This window comes from Centrocercus urophasianus, unplaced genomic scaffold (genome assembly GCF_019232065.1).
Source record: "Centrocercus urophasianus isolate 14NV4802_14NV808 unplaced genomic scaffold, USGS_Curo_1.0 seq_9, whole genome shotgun sequence".
Lineage (NCBI taxonomy): Eukaryota > Metazoa > Chordata > Aves > Galliformes > Phasianidae > Centrocercus > Centrocercus urophasianus.
In genome coordinates this window covers 4657777-4675193 of record NW_024885532.1, presented here as the reverse complement: position 1 = coordinate 4675193, position 17417 = coordinate 4657777, and the positions used below count along the sequence as shown (strand labels likewise).

The 17417-nt window shown below is 37.5% G+C and overlaps 1 long non-coding RNA gene across 3 annotated transcripts; it reads right to left on the bottom strand.

Annotated features, from left to right (window-relative positions):
- Positions 1 to 1377: 1377 nt before the first annotated feature.
- Positions 1378 to 16733, bottom strand: LOC122171624. 3 transcript variants are annotated; one of them, XR_006172039.1, is made up of 3 exons: positions 16695 to 16733; positions 14044 to 14163; positions 1378 to 2114 (listed from the first exon to the last, which is right to left on the bottom strand). It is a non-coding gene; the product is annotated as an uncharacterized LOC122171624 (long non-coding RNA). The 3 variants fall into 3 exon arrangements; XR_006172038.1 differs by lacking the exon at positions 1378 to 2114 and adding an exon at positions 2665 to 2790; XR_006172037.1 differs by lacking the exon at positions 1378 to 2114 and adding an exon at positions 11011 to 11465.
- Positions 16734 to 17417: the final 684 nt, after the last annotated feature.

Below are 17417 nucleotides of genomic sequence, written 5' to 3'. Positions count from 1 at the left end.
AACACAAAACTTCCCAGTTCCACTTCTACTACCCATTTCTATATCATGAACGTGCATATATTTATAAACTGACATTATCATCAGTAAATCACAAGATAGGGATGTTTCTTTTTTTCTTCTTTTCTTTTTCCTTTTATTTTTCCCACACATTTTTTTTCCTCATGCAAAAGAAAGATGAACTATTGTTTCAATCTTATATTACAATAAAAAGGGAAAAAAATATGCTATAACATTGCATGACGTACTAATATATATATGCTAAATGTAAAACAATTTGTAGGCAAAATCTATGCAAAATTAAATGGGAGATACTTCTGAATAAAAATCAGAGTCAATCCTAGAGGGGATTTCCTTTTCACCTACTATTTCTAAATATTACACAAATTTCTGTCAAACATTTTCCCTTCTTCGTTTTCATCATTTCAGATGTGCTCTTTCTTTTTTGTCATTGATAATTTGCTTGCATGTTTTCTAATGTTTGTCATAAGCCTGACTGTAATATTCACTCATCACTGAGTAAGTAGAAGTTCCTCCAAAAATATCCCTTTTGTCTCCCTGAGTCTATGTCTTTTGAGACTATGTAAAATTTCTATTTAGAAGAGTGTACTTTTCTTCAGAACAATCACAGAATCTTCAAGTTGTGAAAATAATTTTTATTTGCTATAGATATTTTTAAAATATACTTACTTATGGTGATGCTCTGTGAAATCAGAAATATTGCAAAAACATTAAAATAATCATGAAGACAACTGAAAAAGCGTAATCAAACAAAAATAAGATTTTATTCGGAAGAAAGATGTACTGTATTAGAGAAAATATGTTGCCAACTGTGAAACCTTAATTTTCTTATGAATCAATTTCCATTTTTATCTTACAAAATATAATTATTACTTATCTCTGATGATTTCTACTAATCAAATTAAAATAGATTATATATTACATATATATATGTATATATGTCTTTTTTATACTTTTGTTTTTAGATAGCAACAGTACAGTGTTTTTTACACTGAATAGAATAACAATAAAGCAATTGGTTTTGAAAAACAGTTATATGGGAGTAAATATATTGCTATAGATAAAAACAGCATGTTGATAATGCTTGGAATTACCATGGATTTGTAACCCGGCACAGAAGTACTGTGTGAGATTCTGAGTTCAGATACAGCTCAGAAGTAATAAGGTTTTGCCCTTTAAAGAACATTTTATTTATTATATTTTATATTATATATTATATTTATTTATATTTATTATATATTTTAAGTTCTCATATCACAGACCATAACATAAAAAGAATAAGCAGGAATCAGTCTCACAAATATTTAAATCTGAGTAGTAGAATGAATCTTAATCAATAAACTACAGTTTAGCTCTATTTCTAGTATTTATAAATTATTTCTCTATTCTGATAAGTATATTCAAGCATGTATTATTGTAAATTCATTACTGTTACATTAACATCCCAATTTATCTCATATTTAGCACTTACTTACAGTATCACAAGAGAGATGCACTTCCATAGTAATAACTTTTTAGAGAACTCTAGTAGCTTCTGAAACACCCTTTCTGTTTCTGAACAGAATCCCTGGGTTACAAATGACAGTAGACGTTAACTTGTTCTTTATTTTTGTAATTAAAAAATGGATGCACATTTTCATTTTCCCACTCCTCCAGATATCAGCTGTTTAGAAAAAATGACATGTATGACACTGAATGTCCATTTTTGTTGTTGCTGTTTATAACTTTCTCTATGCTATTAAAAAGTGAATGAGGTTTATATTTTATAACTTACATTTGGTGACATAGTTTGAGATCTCATCACACTTAAAGTGTAGGTGTTTACAGAAAGAAGGTTTACAGGGACTTAGTGAATATATTTGGCAGTGATACTCCTGTGCAAGTAAAGAAAAAGTAGATGAGTGAGCTATTAAATCAGACAGTATTGACAAATATTAAAGCTTTGCCCCGATCAATACATACAGGTTTTAAGAGGCTGTGTAAAATATATAATCACTAACTAAAATCTTAATCTGATGAAATGTTTTCACTCGTTATCTTCTCCCGGGAATCGGTTGATCTCTTTTGTTTTGTACTTTGGTTTCTGTTTTCAAAATCTGCGAGGTAAGGAAAACCAAATGATAGAAAAATCCTTAAACATTCAAAACAGAACAAAATAAAATTAAAAAGAAATATATTAAACTTTTTTGATAATTTCCACACTGTCTTCAAGGTTGCAAGCTAAAATTTCAGTGACAAGTCTCCTGAAGCAGTCACTGGCTGAGTCTACTACATTGTGCTAATTAAATCACATTAGGCTTACTGTTTTTTTTTAACACTTTTTAAAAAGTTGTTGAGCAATTTCTTTTGACAGGTTGCACCCAAGGCAAAGACATGCCAGTGGAAGTTAAAAGAGATCAAGAAGAGAAAATGTTTTCCCATTAGAAAATCACTGAAACATTCTACGTGCCTTAATGGTAGCTGTGATATATAACATTCAGAAGTGCATGCTGTACATACAAATCATATTTTTGAAAATACCTATTGGTTATCACATCACATATATGTGATAGAATTTATTTAAAGAAAAAAATATAACCAAAATATCATACAGTTCTCTCAGGATCCTAGGATGCATTTCATCAATACCTATAGACCTACTCATATTCATCAGGTGATCTCACATCTGATCTTCTTTCACAGAGGGAGACACTGCATTCCCCCAGTCCTTGCCTTGAGGTTCAGAGTCTTTGCAGACTTGAGAGATGTGATAAAAGAGATTGCCAGTGGAGACTGAGGTTAAAAAAAAAAAAAAAAAAAAAAAAAAAAAAAAAAAAAAAAAAAAAAAAGAACTTCAGCTTTCTCTGTATCTGTTGTCACAAGTACTGCCATTTTGCTTATCAGAAGGAAAACACTCTCTCTAATGTTCCTTTTCTGGCTAGAATATCTGTAGAATGCCTTTGTATTATTCTTCACGTCCTTAAAAAGTTCAGTTCTACTTGTGCCTTCGGTTTCCTGATCCAAATCCTATGCTGCTGGGTGGTGTCCCTATATTATCCAGGCCTCATATCCCTGCTCCCACTGCCTACAAATTTCCTTCACATGTATCTGCAAATCACCTGTATGGGGTCAGCAAGTATCTCACTGGACTGCAGAGAAATATTTTGTGATGGTAACTGGATACCAGGTTATTTTAAATACCAGAAGCCTATGTGAGAGAAACTCCATTTTTTATCTTTACTTTAAACAGTTACAATAAGTCAGTAAGCAATAAAGATTTAATGTGATCATCTGCAAGAGAAGTACTAAGTGCCATTTGATACCTTCCTTGTGTCACGGGAATTTAGAGTGAAGTCATCACAAACACACAAGTCAGAAACATAAATTAGAAGATTTATTTGCTAGGTGTAATGTGTACAGGGTGGAGAACAATTTTGGTTCTATGGCACAAACACAGACAGAGATACATACATACATTTTGTACAGAACTTATGTACATCATGTCACATGATGTCAGGTCAAGATGTGACAGGTACCATAGGCTTAGGTGCAGGGGGAACAGGATTTTGACTACTGCTGATCAAGACATGATTCCACAGTTGTAGTTCAATATGAAGAATACAATCGGAGCAGATTTTGTCCTGGGTATTTTATTTATAAAATGCGGGAAATCCAGGTATTGTAAAAAACATAGTTGTATGTGGTCCTGTTTGATACACAAATCTTCGATTTTCTTAGCTACAGCAGTAAAACAAATAAACAATAGCAAAGCAAAAACAAATAAACAATCAAACAACAAAAACAAATCAACAAAGGCCCTCAATTAAAATTTAGTTAAAAATTAATAATAACAGCTTTAACGTGCAGTCATGAAGCTTATTGTATCAAGAATATGAATAGCGGCCTATATATCTATATATTAATAAAATGGCAATTATTACTTTGATATATTAGATACAGCTGTAGTACACTTTGATGTATAAACAATATCTAAGCATACCTTTTTCCTAAGCGCTGTCTTAGTTTTGTCATGTTTATTTCTTATGTTTATAATAGGATGTACAGAAAGATTCAGGCTTCCTGACCTTTTGGCCTCATAGATCAAAATAAAGTTAAGGAATACAGGAATATCATAGAATCATAGAATGGGCTGGGTTGAAAAGGGCCACAATGATCATCGAGTTTCAACCCCCCTGCTATATGCAGGATTGCCAACCACCAGACCAGTCTGCCCAGAGCCACATCCAGCCTGGCCTTCAATGCCTCCAGGCATGGGGCATCCACAACCTCCTTGGGCAACCTGTTCCAGTGTGTCACCACCCTCTGCGTGAAAAACTTCCTCCTAATAGCTAACCTAAACATCCCCTGTCTCAATTTAAAATCATTCCCCCTTGTCCTAGCACTATCCACCTTCATAAACAGCCATTCCCCTTCCTGTTTATATACTCCCTTCAAGTACTGGAAGGCCACAATGAGGTCTCCCTGGAGCCTTCTCTTCTCCAAGCTAAACAAGCCCACTTCCCTCAACCTTTCTTCAAAAGAGTGGTGCTCCAGCCCTCTGATCATCTTAGTGGTCCTCCTCTGGATCTGCTGCAAGAGCTCCATGTCCTTCCTGTTCTGGAGGCCCCAGGCCTGGATGCAGTACTCCAGATGGGGCCTCACAAGAGCTGAGTAGAGGGGAACAATCACCTCCTTCTCCCTGCTGGCCACCCCTTTTTTAATGCAGCCTGGAACATAGTTGGCCTTCCGGGCTGCTAGTGCATTGTTGAGAACTGAATCGCATTCCACCAGTCTTCCCACTTCCCATCTGTTCATCTCTGAGAAACACACCGTGCTTCTTATGTATCATCTGTTTTGTAGTACTGTTACATAAGACTAAGAAGTTAACCCTGTTAGCACGTTACTGCTGGTGTGCTCTACTTAATGCGCTACCTAAGGGGATTCGCATCACCTAAACATAAGGAGGGGCCTCATTTCCTAGCAGTACAAAATAACTACCTGCTTCCTTCTGCCTGTAAACTTATTGTCTAAAGATAAGTCCCTTAAGAAGCACTGGTCTACTGAGATCAGGTGTGGCACAAGACACTAGATGCCTGTGAATTTTTAGAGTGGAAATTGGATATCAAGGGGATCATTAAAATTACATCTAAAATGTATTGTGCTTTAAGGTTTCAAAGACAGCATAGTGCCTAGTATAGATCAAGAAGCAATCAGTTCTGTAAATATACAGCCATTTGACACTTCCTATCCATCTGCCCTTCAGCTGTTTATTCAGAAGGGCATGAATCCCTGCAAGTTCTCTGCTATAAGTGTCATGCAGATTTTCCAGATAACCTAAGGAGCTTCAAATTAAGGTAGAAACTTATGTGTGGCAAATGAGTTGAGCTTGTAGCCAGTTTTAAAGTAACAGTTTATTTTATGGTAAGCTGAGTCAAGATTGTATTGATTAGTTCACCTTCAAGGGAAGCTTGTACAGCTAGTTCACATGTGGTCCCTTATGAGGTATACACCAAGAGTCTATACTGTCCTCTGTATTCACGTTCTTGATGTGTTCTAGGATATGCTTTTTACGTTCAGCTGTTGCTGAATGGAAATCAAGACTTCATCAAAGAATATGAATCATATCTTTTATCCTTATTCTGGTGTTTTAGAAGCCTAAGGTTATTTGAGATGGCATGATATGCTTATGACTGAAACAATTTCCTTAGTGATAGTTAACTCCCACACAGTCTGTCTGTCTGCTGCTTGTTTGCCCCAATATCTTTTTTTTTTTTTTTTTTTTTTTTTTTAAATGAAAAGTCCATTTTCAGTTTTGAAAAGGCTCTCCTTTCTCACTTTTTTGGAACTTCTAATATCTTTTCACTTAATTACCTTCTGTTGGGGGAATCTCTTCAAATAAGAAGGAGAATCAAGAGAAGGGATTCTCCATGAGATGAGCTGAAGCCTAAACTATCCACAGTGCAAGCAAGAGCAAAGGTTTCACCAATTGAATCTCATGGGTCTACACGCCAAAAAATATTTTCAGATGAGATTAGTTTGTATGGGACCTGCTGATCATGGCCTGAACCTCTGAATCACCACCTGAGGCAAGCAATGAGTGAGCCGTGGGAGCACAGGTGAAAGCAATTCACCTGTGGAAGGTAGAGCCTGGCTCCACCTCTCCTACAATTCATTTAAGTGCTGACTGCCACTGGAAAAGGATCTTTTTCTGTAGGTTGCTCCTTCTGGAGTTTATTGGGAGCCTATAATATTGGTGAGCATTTTTCAGTTATTATTTTTGTATTTGCCACTCAATTTGAAATAATAAGCTTTAATATACTTTATCTTTTCTATGCATTGTTGTGACTTGTGACTTTGAATCCTAGTTGAGTTTCCTTTGTATACTAATTTAAAACCAGCCAGGATGCTCAGTAGTATCAAAAATGGCACCACTTGCATGTTTTCAGGTAATTATCTCATGAATGATATACATTTTAAATTTTGGGTGTCCTTATGTGGAGTCAAGAGTTGAACTTGATGATCCTTGTGGGTGCCTTTTACCTCTAGACATTCTATGATTCTATAATGCTATGAATTGAATAACTCTATAGGAGAATCTCCCACTGACACCTAGTTTTTTTCAGATGTCTAAATTTAAATTGATTTTTAAGAGCTAAAAAGCTCCAAACATCTTATCACCATTGAAAGATATCTATTTTCAGTTTCAGCTCCTATAATGAAGTTACATAGTCTGAAGACATCTTGTTTTCTTATGAACTGTGCTGACATTTATTTGAAGAAAGAAGTTCAGAGTGGCACATTAACAGTAATAGCCAGTGAAAACTAATTCAATTGCTGAAAAACTCATTTTGCCAGATTTAATGATCACTATGTGTATTTTTATGAGAGGAAAAGACAGAGAGAAGGGTTTCTAAGATCAAGGTGAAGAAAATTTTCATTCTGAGGATAATCAAGTAGTAGAATATGTTGCCCACAGATTCAGTGTATTTTCCATCCTGAAAGACTTTTCAAGTCCCAGACTGATAAAATTTTGAGCAACTTGATATGCTCTATTTTGTTATATCTGACCATTCAGACTACTTATGTTGTTTTATGAAAGAAAATTTGATACCTGTATAATCAATGACTATTAAGATGTTATAATTGTGAAATAAACAAGAGAGTTTAACAAAGCAGACTATGATAACAAAAAGAGAATAAATAGAAGGCTTACACCTATCCTGGACTCACTCACAATACTCCAGAAGAGATCCTTCTGCACTGGTAGCCAGCTCTTAAATAGGTCTAGGAGAGGTGGAGCCTGACTCCACCCCTTCCAGCAGCACAGGTGAATTGCCTTCACCTGTGCTCCTCTGGCTGACTCGTGGCTTGCCTCAGGTGATCAATCAAAGGTTCAGGCTGTGACTCAGCAGTTCCCATACAATGCCTGTTCTTGTTTGAAGATTTTGCTCTTCACAAAAATGTTTCATGCTAGAGAGCGTAAGTTCTATCTTCAATTTTTTTTTTTCCAGCTGATGGTAGACGTTTACTATTTTCCTGCATTTTTCTATCATTCATACATTAAAAATATACTTACGCACCTAATAATTTTATTTCATGTAGTGTGGAAATATAGGAATCATTAATTCCTTTTTGAAAAGCTTTTTTTTGTTTGTTTGTTTTATATGCAACAGATTTTGGATTACAGACTTTGAACAAAAATGAATAAACAAACATTTAACATCAGACACTTTGATTTTTTTACCTTCTTGAAAATAACGTAACTACACTTGGCAACACATTTAACTTAAAATATGGAAATGATCTCACATGGTTTTAGCTCTCAAGTATTTTTCTAGACTTTCAATTTTGTTACTTTTGAGAGTACACTAAATGAAAGTGCTGTAGGCTGGATGGACAGATAGGCAGACTGAAAATCAAATGAATAGCTAAGAACAGAGGGTAGGGATCAGTGTCTTGAAGTCTAGCTGGAGGCCAGTGTGTTACCAAAGTACTAGCACAGTATCAAAGAGTTAGAACCTAGGTCCAGCTCTGTTTAACATCTTCATTAATCATCAGAGTGATGGGATAGAATGCACCCTCAGCAGGTTTGCAGATGGCACAAAAATAAGGGGAGCAGCTAATACACCAGATCATTGTATTGTCATCCAGAGGGGCCTGAGCAGGCTGCAGAAATGGGCTAAAAGGATCCTCATGAAGTTTAACAGGGAGAACTGCATAGTCCTGCAAGTGGTAAAGAACAAATCCAGCACAAGTATATGTGGGGGCTGCTCAACCAGGAAGCAGTTTCACAGAAAAGAGCTCAGGGTCCTAGTGGACACTTGCTTGGACCCAACAAAAAACCTTGTCCCACAAAGGACAGTAGTGTATTTGGCTGCATTTGAAGGAATGTATCAGCAGCAGGTGAACTCCACTCAGCACTAGTGAGGCCACATCTGGAATGTATACAGTTCTGAGCTCCTCAGTACAAGAGAGATGAGCATACTGAATAGAGCCCAATGAAGGATCATAAAGATGATGAATCTGAAGAATTCCTCGTATAAGAGAAGACAAAGAGAGATGGACTATTTACCTTGGAGAAGTAAAGGTTCAGTGGGGATCTTATTAGTGTCTATAAATACCTGAAAGAAGGAAGCAGAGAGAATGGAGCCAGGCTTTCTTCAGCATTGCTAAAGATATGATGCAATGGGAACAGATGAAAAAACAAGAGGTTTCAGCTAAATATCAGAAAGCACTTCTTTTCTGTGAGAGTAACAGAGTGCTTGTGCAGATTGTTCAGAGGTTCTGGGGTCTCCTTGAAGATTTTTAAATGTTTCCTGGATATCGTCCTGGGAACCTGCTCTGGGTGTCTCTGCCTGAGTAAAGGGATTGGGGCCAGTAGGACCTGAAGATCCCTCTCAACCATTCTGTGATTTTTTTCCTCAAGTCTAATTGTAAGAATACACTGTAGAGTAGTTCACATAACTCAAAGAAATAAATGAAGAAGTCTGAATGTGACCATGCTGCTGAGAAATTCAGTTATGTTGGGGTGTGAAATTTGGTTAAAAAAAAACATAGGTCACTTGTCCTACACTACAAGAAGAAAATAAAAATATTTCTTATCAGAGATATAGAGGTGAGAGGAATAAGATTACTGAAAATATGGGAATGGAAATAATACTTTCACTACGATAATATTCCACAGCTCATTTGTTTTCTTGTTTTCAAAAGAAGTATTTATAAATACACTGTGTAAGGCTTGGATGGAATTAACTATCTTCATAGCAGCTTTTGCAGCATTGTGGTTTTGGTTTTGTGGAGAAAAGTGTTGATAACAAACAATTTGTTTGGCTATCACTGGTTCTTGCACAACTTCAAAGATTTCTCTTTTTTTCCATACTTCTCCCTTAGTAGAAAGAACTAGATCAGCTTACTTGAATTGGCCAAAGGGATATTCTACACTGTATAATATCATGTTTGGCTATAAAAAATGAAGCAAAGGGGATGGGGAGCTGTCTCCCAAGGTGTTTTATTCAGAGACAGACTGAGCAGGGTGGGAAAGGGAAAGCAAAATTCTTGAAGACCTGCTTTTGCAGATGCTATTCTTCAATCCATTAATTATGAGATTGTCTGAAACCAGACCAACTGTGATTTCTGCTGTACCTTTTCTTCAAACTGTCAAGTTACTGTAGAGTTTCAGTTACACGCCAGAAAAATATATTATTTCAAAGTACATATGCAGCATAAATATATATCTAATGTTAGACTATAGAATTTTTTAAAACAATAGAGATGTCTAAAACTTTTGTTTATCAAAAAAGTTGACTTCATCATTATACAAATGATTTTGTGCCCAAGAGATATTCTGTCCATATTAGATAAAAGGATTAATTCTGCAGTAATACAACCATTCATTGTTCAGTGAATGACCAGTGGAATTAGAATGAAGAATGCTAGAAAGTTTGTCATTCAGGCTGACAGTATGGATCCCAGTAGGAATAAGAGAGAAAAATATACCTATTTCTCTGAGGAAAAACTTAGTAGAGAAATGTGACAATATGCCTGACAAGGTGTCATGGTTTTGTGATTTTTGGTTTTCGGTATTCCACATCATAACATCATGTAGTGCACTGGGAGTTTAACTGTTCAAGTTCTGAGTACCTGCCCGGAAGAGAAGTACTACATTGCCCAGGGGAGTTTGCAGTCACAGAGAGGAGATATAGCTCCTGGCAAGATCACCTGATGAGCTCTTTTTCATCCGCTCTTTGTTGGCTCTCCTCCTGTCTCTCTACTGCTCAACTGGACTACGCATCTCACCTCAGCAATTTGGTGAGGCCTATCCACCTTTTGGACATTGTATTATGGTGTGTTATCTTGCATTCTGATACTGTATTTAGTAAATTTGTTTCTCCTCCGATTGTTGCTGCTATTTTTAATTATTTTGGGGTCCCCTGTTCCCTTTTTGTCTGGAGGTGCTGATTTTGCAAAATCCCTCTGCCCTGCTAGTCATGGAAGTGGGCCAAACCAGCCCGTAAACCGTTGACACAAGGATAAGAGTAGGCAGGCAAATAATTCTTCTAACTGGCTGAGATGGTTGAAAATAATTTTGTAGAATGCTGTGAATGATTTCAAAATTCTGGAGAATAGCAGAGGACAACTGAAGATGGTAGTTCTGGGCTCTGTGAGCTGTATTTCAAATCTTTAAAAAGTTAATTTTAAAGGCCTTCCCTATCCAAATGTCAGAGTCAAAATTTAATTTGTTAGCAGATAACCAGAAACAGCTAAAAGATTGAAGCAGAGAAGTAATAATATTTCAGTTTATGGAATCAAGAGTGGTTCAAGTTACCTCCATGAATACAGCTCAAAGGGCTAGATTTACACGCCAACTATAAGGAAGAATTACTGACAAGGCCATGGAAATCATAACATATCCTGAATTTGGAGACACTGAGGATATTAGTGAGAACTGAATACTAATACTGATCTAGAATAGCTATATAATATTGTACAGTAAATTATAATAGAGTTAGGTAATAAATAAAATTCTAGAGTATTAATATTTACATATATGGATAGATAGAAGTTAATGGCTATGCAAAATGCTAATGACAGAGATAGATATTACAACAGATACAAACTTGAAGTAATATTGCCTACAATTAAAAATCAGCACAGTTTTAAAACATTTTTCATAAAGTAAAGATCATCTCTTTAGAGGAAGATATATTATCGGCTGTAATTTTGTATTATTCAGGTGGGTCACTCAATCATAGAATGAAATTAGATTGGGTAAGCAGGACCTGTGGTATGTCTTTTATGAACCCATACTGGCTGGGCCTGATCCCCCTGGCTGCCCTGCACATGTTGTGTGATCTCCTTCAAGAGATCACACAATACCCTTTTCTTGCATGAAAGTCAGGTTGGCAAGCCTGTAGTTCTCCAGATCCTCCTTACAAATCTTCTCGAACGTAGGAGTCACATTGGCAAGCCTACAATCATAGAATTGTAGAATGAGCTGGGTTGAAAAGGACCACGATGATCATCTAGTTTCAACTCCCCTGCTATGTGCAGTGTCACCAACTAGACCAGGCTACCCAGAGTCATATCCTCTGGGACCTCTCCAGTTGATCAGGAATGTTGATAAATGATAGAAAGTGGCTTGACTATCATCTCTGCCAGCTGGAGGCGCTAGCCCCCTGGACTTGCAAGTGTTCAGGTGGTGTAACAGATCTCTAAATATTTCCATCTGAATTGAGGGGGTTTATTCTGCTCTCCATCTCAGACTTCCAGGACAGGGGGTAGAGAGTACAATGAGGATAATTGATCTGACTTTTAAAGACAGGCTCTGACAACCTCAGCCTTTCCCTTTTCCTTAGCAGTCATATTTCCTGCTGTATGCGGTAAAAAATGAAGATTTTCTATGGTCCTCCTCTTACTGTTAATATATTTGTAAAAAGTTTTTTGTTGTTGTTCTGCCTAAAACAGTTTTTTTTTTTTTTTTTTTTTTTTTTTTTTTCCCCCAAAGGCCAAGTTGAGTTCAAGCTGGACTTTTGCCTTTCTAGTTTTCTCTCCGCACATCCTAACAACTTCTTTGTTTTCAAGGTCTGCTGATCACATAGCTTCTGTCAGTTGCTCATAGAACACCTCATGTCTTTTCATCATGGTTAGCTGGAGACCTGAACAGCAGCCTTTTCGGGCAGGCACTCCAAGTCACCTTATTCATTTTTTGGAGCTTATGTGAATTTACTCCATGAAATGTCATTTTCTTTCCCTGTCTTGTTACATAATAACTCTAAAAAGTCACTATATAAAATCTACTCTGATTACACCTCTTTGAAATCTGCTGGATTCTTGTTCAATGAATTAACACATTTGTTCAGATTATCATTCCTTTAAAATAGAAATCCTGAAGTATACCTAATCCATCAGCAATATATGAATGTCTAACAGTATACTGACAAATGTATAGGCAGAGCAACTTACATCTTTTCCGACTTCATTCATTCACATTGCATACATGTCATAAAAACAATATGAATGTTAGCTGAGGAATAACAAAAACTTGTTGAAGATAAACCTCAATATTGATTATTCAGTTGGATTTCTGTATGATATTTCTGAAACAAATATTCCTTTCCCACCTTTGGTCTACTTATTTCAAAGCAGCCGTTTTCAGAAAGTAAAATAAAACAGAATTAGTCATGCTGTTTCAAGCTAACCTTGGAATGGCTTTTCTTTACCAGTTTCTTCCCCAGCGGAAGAAACATTTATCACAAAGTGTAAAACAACTCAAGACCAAACAGGCTCTATACGTCTCCAAAGTCACAGATAAATTCCACACAGTTTTTAGAAATTAAGTGCTGTTCCTCCCAAACCTTTTGGGGACTTTTGTATGTTAGAATCACACAACTGTAGGAGTTGGGAGGGATCTCCAGAGATTATCTAGTCCAACCACCCTGCCAAAGCGGCTCCCTAAACCATGTTGCACAGGCAGGTGTCCAGGCAGGTCTTGAATGTCTCCAGAGGAGACTCCACAAACTCTCTGGCCAACCTGTTCCAGTGCTCTGTAACCCTTACTGAAGAAGTTCTTCTGCACATTTGTGCAAATCTTCCTATGCTTCAGTTTGTGGCCATTTCCCCTCATCCTGTCACCACACTCAGCCTAGTCCCTTTGCCTTTTGCACCTTAGAAATTTATAGGCAGTGATCAGATTCCCTCTGAGTTTTCTTTTCTCAAGGCTGAACTGACTGAAGTCGCTGTTGCCTTTGCTTCGGCAGCCTCTGATTAATGTCCCGTCGTGAAGTGCTCAAACAGCCCCGGCCAAATCACACGCTTTTATGACACCAATGTGGTGTGCGGCAAATGGCCCTTATTGCAAGCAACACACTCTTCTTATAGTTGTCCCTTACTTCACAGTGCTACCAATCACCCGTGTTACGGTTATCTGTGCCCAATGGACGTGTGGCATGTCTTGTCTTGCCATGTCTCATCATGGTTTTCTTATGAGCCAAGGAGCCCCCGCAGAGGCTGATGACTGTCACAGCCCCCCTTTCACGTATTCGCTAACCACGCAAGGGGCCGACACAGATTACGCCTGGTTACGCCTGATAACCTTGAGAGCCCCCACTTTACGTATTTCGTTGACTACATCTCTAACTTGCGTATTTTGTTAACTACAAGTCTCTCAGCCTTTCTTCATGAGAGAAGTGCTCCAGGCCCTTTACCATCTTTGTGAACCTCCTCTGGACTCTTTCCAGGAGATCCCTGTCTTTTTTGTACTGCAAAGCCCAGAGCTGGACACAATACTCTAGGTGAGTCCTCACCAGGGAACAGGAGGATCACCTTCCTTGACACTCTTTTTGATGCACACTGGGGCATCTACAAGTCTCTGAAACACTCTTTAAAATGTATTAAGTGCGTTAAATGTATTGAAGCTACCAACGTTCTATGAATTCGAGAATCAGGGGCATAAAAAGAACTTCAAAGATCACTTCTTTTCCAAAGCTGATGATAAACTGGTTATTTATTATTCCAGACTGAGGAAAAAGTGAGCAAAGCCTTATATACCTTTCACTGTAGATCCCGTTAGTAAAAGAATCCTCCCACCTTGCCTTCCCATGACAGCAGTCTCCTGGTGGGAGCTGTCAGTTCCTGAGGCAATACTGTCAGCTGGCTGAGGAGTCATGTCTTGATAGAATTCAGAATAAAAGTAAAACAATAAAAAAACAAAAACAGCAACAAAAATAGCATAATTAGTTGAACTGTACCTTTAAAAATGCATCTACTTCTGTCTACATTGAAACCCCCAGTAGATTGCTAACCTTAAAAGAGAATCTGAAGTTGAAATCCAGATTGAAGATAATACAGTTTCTCCAGAATTTCCTGGAAAACCAGCGCTTGATTTAATGTTTAAAAAATAAAGTTTGTTCCAGCTGTGTTCTTTGTGGTGTTTTTGTTTCTTTGTTTTTTTTTTCTTGTTTGTTTGTTTGCAGTCAATAGACACGAGAATAAAAAACATGGCATAGCTAGTAAATATGTTATCTGTATGCATAAATGATTTTGTGAAATGATGTCACATACACATCTTAGCTCAGTTTTTTGGTTTTTTTTTGCTTTTCTTAGACTTATAAAGACACTCTTACATATTCCTCACAGTATTCCCGATTGTTTCTTCTATGTCTGAGGCAACTTCCATGGTATCAGAATTTTATTTGTACTATCCTCTGGAATAAAACCATGAAGTGAATACTAAGACATTACACCTGTATATTTGGAATTCTGTCCCAAGAAACAGACTCTTCTACCTGAACATTGAGAAATAAACCAAATCATGTATGATGATAAGTTAAATGAACACATTTAAAAGTCAGTAGTGGGTGCAAAACACATGCTCTGGGCATCTGCTGACTCCAGATTTCACTTAAGCATTAAGACACCTCTAGGTTTTAGATCTACCTAGAATAGTACAACTTGTTAACAAGCCCAGATATAGAACACACCTCCATGCCTATAGCCTGACTGAATGTACACTACAAGTTCTCTGGATAATACCTTAACAAATTAATTATTGAAGGAAAAGCATCAGCCATAGCCATAAAATTGAAATATAAATTACTTGAAATAGGAAAAGGGAAATATGGGAGACCACATGAAAAACAAAGTGACAGGCATGATTTTCAGTGTCATAAGTTCTTCGTGGCTTCCATGAATATATAGCAACTTTTTAAATTATTTTCAAATGCAGTAAATGTAAATACAATTGTGTGAAATCGTATTTCTTGATATCCGAGTTTCATAATCCACATTTGTGTATATGCATCTGTTGTTCATTTATTTTTCTTTAATTACTGAAGGTAAAATATATTATTGTAAAACATATGGTATGTTAACTAAACGAATATAGTTTATGAAATTATTGCCTTTCCAGTTAATTTTTGCATTGAAGGTACCTGCTGGTAATACCAGGTTCGCTAGTAAAGTTACCTAGTGAATATAATTTATTTGAATTTTTAAAGAAAAGAAAATCCTCATGACTAGCATTTTATTGCCAGTGTATTTAACTATTAATTTCGGTTTCATGAAATGACACAGAAGGATTTGTCTTTTTTTTTTGTTTGTTTGTTTGTTTTGTTTTGTTTTTGTTTTGATTGGTTTTCATAGAATCATAGAATCATAGAATCACCAAGGTTGAAAAAGACCTAAAAGATCACCCAGTCCAACCGTTCACCTATTCCCAATAGCTCCTACTAAACCATGTCCCTCAACACAACATCCAGCCTTTCCTTGAACACCCCTAGGGTTGGTGACTCCACCACCTCCCTGGGCAGTCCATTCCAGTGCCTGACCACCGTTTCTGAAAAGTAATACTTCCTCATGTCCAGCCTGAATCTCCCCTGCCGTAGCTTGAAGCCATTCCCCCTGGTCCTATCACTAATGACACGAGAGAAGAGGCCGACCCCCAGCTCACTACAACCTCCCTTCAGGAAGTTATAGAGAGCAATGAGGTCTCCCCTGAGCCTCCTCTTCTCCAGGCTGAACATTCCCAGCTCCTTCAGCCTCTCCTCATATGGCCTGTGTTCCAGACCCCTCACCAGCTTTGTTGCCCTCCTTTGAACACGTTCCAGGGCCTCAATATCTTTCTTGCAGTGAGGGGCCCAAAACTGGACACAGTACTCGAGGTGCGGCCTCACCAGTGCTGAATACAGGGGAACAATCACCTCTCTGCTCCTGCTTGCAACACTGTTTCTGATGCAAGCCAGGATGCCATTGGCCTTCTTGGCCACCTGGGCACACTGTTGGCTCATGTTCAGCCGAGCATCAATCAATACCCCCAGGTCCATTTCCTCTACGCAGTCCTCCAGCCACACCGCCCCAAGCCTGTAGCGTCGCCTGGGGTTGTTGTGGCCGAAGTGCAGGACCCGGCATTTGGCCTTGTTGAAACTCATCCCATTGGCTTCAGCCCAGCTCTCCAGCCTGTCCAGATCCCTCTGTAGGGCCTCGCTACCCCCAGGCAGATCCACACTTCCAGCCAATTTGGTGTCATCTGCAAACTTACTGAGGGTGCACTCGATGCCCTCATCGAGGTCATCAATAAAGATATTGAAGAGGACAGGCCCCAGCACCGACCCCTGGGGAACACCACTCACAACTGGTCGCCAGCTGGATTTGACTCCATTTACCACCACTCTCTGTGCCCGGCCCTCCAACCAACTCCTTACCCAGCCAAGAGTGTATCCATCCAAGCCTCTGGCTGCCAGCTTCTGCAGGAGAATGCTGTGGGAGACAGTGTCAAAGGCTTTGCTTAAGAAAAAAAAAACAGAGAAAAAAATTCTGAATGTATTAAAGAAAAAAGACAAGTATTTAGAAAATCAGGAATATTCATTTTTGACAACTTTACTTTCTCTTGTCTAAATCAGTTTTTCTCACAATCCCATGCCTTCTTTTAGGGGATTGGAAGAAGCAGTGAAAAGTGAAAGGCATGAAAACAGGTTGAGTTAATGATTGCTCAGGAATTGGAGATAAAATGGAGTGCTGAAAATGAAAGTGTTTTCACAATTCTGCTGAGTGCTTGCCATAAAAGATTCACTTGATTCACTTGTTTAGTTATCATAGATAGAGTTGAAGATATTGTAGCTGAACTATTTACATTGTCCTTGACTGCCTTTTTTTTTTTTTTTTTCCTCTTTCCCTTGAATCAATGTGGAAAGATAATCAATGAATCTAATGTTTCAAAAAAAGGGAATGCTAAGTTTACATCCTGGATACAAATCAGTACATTCCTCTGTATTTCCCCACCCCCCACATACATTTATTTTTTCTTATTTTGTCTTAAAATGCTTCATCCAGGACCATATTTTCAATACTCTACTGTCAAAGAAGTTACTATGAGTTATATTAGCTTCCTCATTTGAATTTGTAAATACAAGTTCAGTTTCTTAAAA